At 38.8% G+C, this 6,817-nt stretch overlaps 1 long non-coding RNA gene across 1 annotated transcript in view; it reads left to right on the top strand.

Annotated features, from left to right (window-relative positions):
• The window catches only part of LOC103553010 (uncharacterized), a 92,304-nt gene that overhangs the window by 49,528 nt on the left and 35,959 nt on the right, over positions 1 to 6,817 (top strand). The window contains exons 3-4 of the long non-coding RNA XR_011542084.1: positions 1,239 to 1,390; positions 5,390 to 5,926. This is a non-coding gene — a long non-coding RNA (uncharacterized lncRNA). The remainder of the gene's footprint in view (positions 1 to 1,238; positions 1,391 to 5,389; positions 5,927 to 6,817) is intronic.

Here is a 6,817-nt window from a genome sequence, read left to right as displayed (position 1 = left end):
GACGCTTTGGTCATGGGAAGGAAAAAAACTCCTCTATTTTTCTTTCACAGAAATTGTTTACTTCAAACTGTCTTACATTTTCCCAAGCTATAATTGCCTAAATAATTCTGGGTTCCACCCTAATCTCCTGTCACAAGCCACACCCAAAGAACTTTCCATTTGTCCTTGTTTAGAACATAGATCTTATCTTTTATTAAACAGTGAAAATCCACTGTGTGCATAAAGTTAATTTTTAGCTCTGAGTAAATCATAGGTGTTGATTGAAAACTGTAGTGTCAAAAACTTGTTTGAAAATGTTGCTAGATTTTTAGATATGACCACAGGAATTTAAAAAACAAAAATAGATAAAAGATATGCATGATGAAATATAATTTGAGTCTGAAAATATTCATGTTGTTAGAGCTTATTGAAAAGTGTTCACAGCACATTGTAAAGATGGCTTCTCTTCACCTTACTTTTATGTATGGAAATCCCCAAAGGGAAAAGGATGAAGAGAAGTAAAACCACATATTTCTTCTCAGATGGTGTGGTGAGCTCCGTGTCTGGGTTGACAATCTGGGGAGTCAGTGAAACCAAGACTGTGGGTCTGAGCCCTGTGTGAGCTTCTTAGCTTGGCTGTGGTCCACAGAGCCAGATGTGTCCTTGGTTATGGATACATCTATCCGTAGATAGACTTGTTAATGTGAATCTCTGGTCCAAAGGAGTGGGGAGACTTAACCCAAGACTCTCATTATTATTAGAGGGATGGTGGGGTAAGTGTGATCTTCAGTATCTGTGTCTAGCAGTCAAAAGCCAAATTACCTGATTTTTTAATTGCCAGAAGATCTCAGGTCATATAAAGAAAAATAATTGGAATTCTACCCTCAATGATGATCTTTCTGCTCTTAAATTCCTCTATTAGACCCAAGGAAATGTTTAGGCAGCCATCGACCATTTTACAGGTTTTAACATCCCTTGGTACTTGGCCAGTTCTCTGCCCCAGTGACTGTTCAGTAGATGCTGTTGCTTGCTGGTCTAAGTCTCTCTCTCTTTTAGGCCTCAGTCCCCTGGAGGGTCCCCTCTGGCAATGTCTGTTGACCAATCTGTTCAACTGTTCTTTAACCACACGTTGACAGCTCAACAGTCTTCTGAACCAATAGCAAATGTACCTAGAACCTTAGCCATCCTTTGCTTCGCTCACTTTTAAGGCTCTACTGTTTCTACCTCATTGCCTTCACTCAAGTTATTCTTCTCAACAGGAATGCCATTCTTCCTTCTGCCCACTGATCCAAATCTGTGAGGTTCAACTCACATCCCATAGCTTGCCTGAAGTCCCGTCTGACTCCAACCCTCAGTGAATTCCTGCTACAAAGAACTGTATCTCTTAAAGCTGAACTTGCAATATAATAAGGTACAATTAATTAAGTAATTAATTAATCTTGTGATTCTAGATGTTTTGTCTGAGTTGGGCTTTTATCCCTAAATAAATTATATGCTTGATTCCCCTTTAGCAGCAAGAACGATGCCGAACATAAAGTAGACACTCACTAGATATTTTTTGACTAATTGAGTAAGATACTAAAACTTCCTCAAAAGGCCCTTTAGTATGGGGAGCAAAGATATGGATTCTGAGAGACTCGGAAAGGTCTAATTTGAATCCTCTTTCTGCCACTTACTAGTTGTATAATCTTGCACAAATTTCTCAACCTCTCTGAGCTTTAATTTCCTAGTAATGCTACAAGGCTGGCACTTCTCATTGCCTATGCAAAAGCAATCCATTTTTACTATACTTCTTCCTGATTTTGTTTATGTATTATTAAGAGATTTCTTGATCTTGGGCAAGGAGGACCTAGTTGCTGGTAAAGGGGGCAGCTATATAATGCAGTCTGGTAAATGAGATGTGGGAGAAGTCTTTTGGGGACTATTTGGGGGAATTTTTCTTTCCTGATAAGAGGGAGACATGCAGAGAAAACCTTCTTATTTGACACCATCTCCTCCTACTCAGGAGCATGGTTGTGTGAGGATGTGATGCAGCCATATGGCAATGACAGAGGGAGAGTAAGAGATTTTCAGAAATGCCAAACCAGAGCCCAGACATCAGAAAGGTCCTAAACCAGTGCTGGAAACCACTCACCTCCAGTTTTTGTTCTTGTTGTTATTGTTACATGAGATAATAAATAAGTCTCTATTGTTTAGGCATTGTTAGACACCTTGGGTCCTCTGTAATTTTCAGCCAAAAGCATTCCTAAATGACACAAACTTTTGTGAAGAACAGATGAGGTAATATCTGTCAAGTACTTAGCATATTATCTTTCTTATAGTGAGTTCTCCAAGTGTTAGCTAGTATGACAGAGTGATTGTTGGTGGCCAGGTGTTGCCTTTCTGCCTAGATTAGAGCAATTTTATGAGCTCAATATAGGAAGACAAAACGTTCACATACCAAACAACTGGAGAAAGTTGTAACAGGCAATATATGATTAAGAGCCAAATTGAGTTGTGCCGAGGGTAGGAAGTCTCATAGGAAGGAGGGGAAAGGATTGATAAATGTGTGTTAGGGTCTCAAGGAAAGGGTCAAGGTAAATGAGAAAAACTGAAAGTTGAAAGGGGAGGCACTGAAATTATAGAAGTGAAAAGAAAAGATCATTGAGTGGCTGTCTGAGGTCTCATAAGGGAGGAAGAGTAAGAAAGAGGGACGGTATCTTACAGAGGGTCCTCTGACTGCAGACTGAGTTAAGATCTAAACTAAAGGCAGCCTACTGCAAATTCTAGAGACTCGAATGGAAGTGACTTGTAAAAAGTGGTGTTTCAAGAAGAAAAATCTGGAAATTCTGAAAGACAAAGAACCCAAAGGATGAGTCACCTCTTAGGAGACCATTGCAGTAACCCAGTCAGCAGGTCGACAAGATGAAAGAGCACAGATACTGCAAAGTGCCCCTTACCTTTATAAAATAGATAATATCAAGATCTTTCAAATTACCCGACATCATACGTGTATCAGTCATGGGATAGACCACTTCCACAGAAGCTGAGAGCAGTGAGACAGAAAGTCTGTCACTTTTTCATTTTCCTATCTTCTAGGAAAAAGTGTATGAGATAATCATAATTTTAAAAAAAGGATATAAGATTATATATACAGTGTAAATAAAATATGTGCAGAAATATGTTGAAGGAAATATGTCAAAATGTGAACAGTGAGTGTCTCTGTGTGGTAACGTTATAAATGCTTGTCATTTGTTTTTTTTAATACTTTAAAAAATTTCCCACATTTTCCCTAATAGATATACATTACTTTTAAAATCAGAAATATATTATCAAAGTATCCTGAGGTGTTTCTTTTCTTCCCAGTGGCACTACAATGAATTGTGTACAAAGGAGAAATAATACACAGAATAAGAAAACAACTTTATGAATAAAGTTCTAATATTATAATTTGGAGATTGCATACACTGTGCTTTTTCTTTGAAACACCTATCCAACTGTGATCGAATAGCCTGACTAAAGAGTTAACTATGCACTGTCTATCTTGCTGCTAGATGATAAGTACCACGTGGAGGTCCACAACCATGATGGTCTTTCCCAATGACTAGGACAGGCACTTGGCTCATATTGCGTGCTCACTAAGTGTTTGCTAAATGACTTACTCATGCTCAGCACGTTGCAGTGTTTCTATTCTCCTCTCCACTTTGAATGAGCAACCACTGGCACTTCCATAATTCCTTTACATGTGATTTACTGGAAGATGCTACATATACAAATTAGAAAAATGTATCATCTCTACATCAGCACTGAATGCTGAAATGTCAGCACTGAAATTTTCCAAAGCTTGATATGATTGTAGGTCAAAAAGAAAGTCCCATTTTGACATAAAATTGCATATAATAATCTTATTTTATTAATGACCTTCAGTTAAATATATTAAACACCGTTTTTATAGCAAAGATCATTAATACTATTTTGCCTAAGTATTCAGACAGCATCGTTCACTCTAGAAACTTAAGGAGCTGCTGCCATGAGCAGAACCAAATATATGTGAAGGTGGTCACCTCTATGATGTGAATTTGGCGTCACCTTCATTCAATCATTCTCCAATATAAGCTTCTCGAAATATCTTTATCAGAGAATAAACACCTCCTTCTACAATTAGCAATAAAACTTAGCATGTTAATGGCTCTAGGAGAAATAATACGTGTATCTAAGTTCCTGCAGAGGAGATTTTGAGGGAGTAGGGGGAGAGTGGTGAGAGAAGCAGTTTCAGGGTGTGTAAAGAGGATAAGCAGAAGAGTGAGAAGGCTTTGAATGAGAGTGGGCCTAAGCCACAAAGAGGAATGGTCCAGAATCCAGAGCAACAGAAAGCAAACCTCGCCTAATTTAAGATATTGCCCAGGGCCATCCATTGAGTGTGAGAAAGTTTACACATGAAGCAAGCTTTGTTAGGGAGTGTAACACCTCAGTCAGAGTATTTATCTTGTTGCCAAGTGATAACCCCAACATAGATGCCATGGTTGGTAGACTGTGGGAACAAATATCCAGTGTTGTGTGATTCAGCTCTTTGAAAAAGCCAATAACCTTCCTAAACCTTGTCATGCCAAAAGCATGCAAAGAGAGACTGCATTTTCAGAGCAGCTTCAGAATGCATTGTGAATCATGAATTCAATCCTCATATACACCAGGTAAAACTTATGCTTATAATGATACGTTTCCTTCAAGGATCTAATGACATAATTACAATTACACGCATCATTCAACTCTCTCTTATCCTTGTGGATTATTTAGGGATAAATGGATTACTATACTACTTAACAAGTCTTAATTTAATGTCTCTCTTATCTAGCATATTCCTAGTACATCTCAGCCAATGCTGTATGCCTAGTAAAAAGTAACAAATTTCACTGTTAGCTTTCATAAAACATACTTAGAAGGTAAAATGTAAAGCCACATTATCATAGAATGCATTCCAAGTCCAAATGTCAGTTACTTTTGTTTATCTTCTTATGGATTTCTGTATCAAGAGTAGATAAAAGGCCAGAGACCAATCAATACTTACTACTAAAATAAATGCATGATTCACACACAGACTTCAGATTTGGTCCCAGGTAAAATGACTGGGAGAATCCCTTAATTTCTAGGAAGAGAATGTCAAAGAAAGTTAGATAGACTGAGACAGTGACGCATTTTATCACAGGAGTGGACCAGAGAATTTACATCGTCTTCAAATCATGACAGCCTTAGTTAGACTTGTGTAAATATGAGGACGAGGGAGAGGAAATCATTGCTCAGTTCTTCCCCTGTTACCTAGTCATAATCCTTGGAATGCATGGACAGGAATGTGGGAATATAAATGGGATGCGTGGGTGATTGGGGAGCAGGAAGGGAAAGGAGATAACAAAGGCTCCTACTACTCTTTCTCCAGCCTTGAACTCTTCCTGATCTTGAGATTGCCAAATCCAGCCTCCTAGTGGACATCTCCGCTTAACTGCCAGTGGCCACTCCAGTTTCAGCATGTCCCAAACTGAACACATCATCTCCCCGTCATTCTCTCAGACCTGTTTCTCCCCGTCTACTTCCCATCTGTCTACTAGTCGTCCAAGCCAAAATCAAAGCAACGTCCTGACTCTTCTTTTTATCTACTTTCAGATCTATCATTTAACAAGTCCCACTAAGTTTAGTTTTGAAATACTTTTTGAGTCAGTGTGCTCCTCTTTTTTTCTCTAAAACTATTGCCCTGGCTCTGAGACAGAGACCAATCTCTATCTCTAGTGTCTTATCCCTTACACCATAAGCTTAATCTATTTGCAGTGTAAATCTGACCCAGCTGTGACTCTTTTCAAAATTCTTCAAGTCCTGATTAATTACAGGATAAAGTCCTAATTGGGTTCACTTGAGTCCAAGACCATCCGCGATCTGGCCCCTGCCTTCCTCTTCAATCACATTGTATTAAAGACTCTAGGTAAGTCTTTATCATAATATTTGACACATAGTAGCTACTCAAAATTGTTAGCATTAATAATTACTATCTATTTTACCTCTGTTACTGTACTTAGAAAACTGTATTAAAGTTTTATTTTTACATATTTTTCCCCCAGTAAAGCTCTTGAGGGCTGAAATTGTGTATCTCATTTTTTACCTTTAGTATAGTATATGCTCACTGGGGATGCCTACTTCTTTTTTTTTTTAACTAAACTGAAAACAAACTTTTGTATCCCAAATTTGATCCTCCCTATCACTACTGAGCTAGCCTCAAAGTGTGACCTTCCTTCTCTTCCCCCTTCACTATGAGGATAGAAAACTTTATCTTCCAGGACAAGGTGCAGTTTGGGGTCCCATGAACTAGATTTGAGGTGAATGTTGGCATTCTGGGTCTAGGAGCTGGGGGAGCTTCAGGGGCAGCTGCTGGGGTACGACTCCATAGGCAAAGGAACAGAAATCACGATCTTAGCTAGCTGCAATAGGCACAGAGGAGATCAGGCCTGTGGAAGGGGAAATATCTCCTTTTGCCAGGGTTTGGATGAAGGCATCATAGGAGTTCTAAGCAGTGAGCAAGTATCAATTACTGAGGAAGGAGGCAGAGAGCTAAGAGAAGATGGTAGAGGTTAAGGCCACTGGAGGAGGACTCACAGGGAAGAAACCTGCTTCATTTGCCTCAATTTTCGAAGATTTTTATTGAAAACTTGATTACACACAGAAATGAATAAAACTTTTAATGGAAAAAACTTAGGAAGATGCCACTCAGCACAACGTACCAGGTAATAAATTACAGTCATATGCCACATGACAACGTTTCAGTCAATGACGAACCACATATATGACGTTGGTCCCATAAGATTAGTACCATGTAGCC

Source organism: Equus przewalskii, chromosome 7 (assembly GCF_037783145.1).
Source record: "Equus przewalskii isolate Varuska chromosome 7, EquPr2, whole genome shotgun sequence".
In the NCBI taxonomy this organism is placed as follows: Eukaryota; Metazoa; Chordata; class Mammalia; order Perissodactyla; family Equidae; genus Equus; species Equus przewalskii.
The sequence above is the reverse complement of the archived record's forward strand: the minus strand, read 5'-3'. Positions and strand labels throughout refer to the sequence as shown.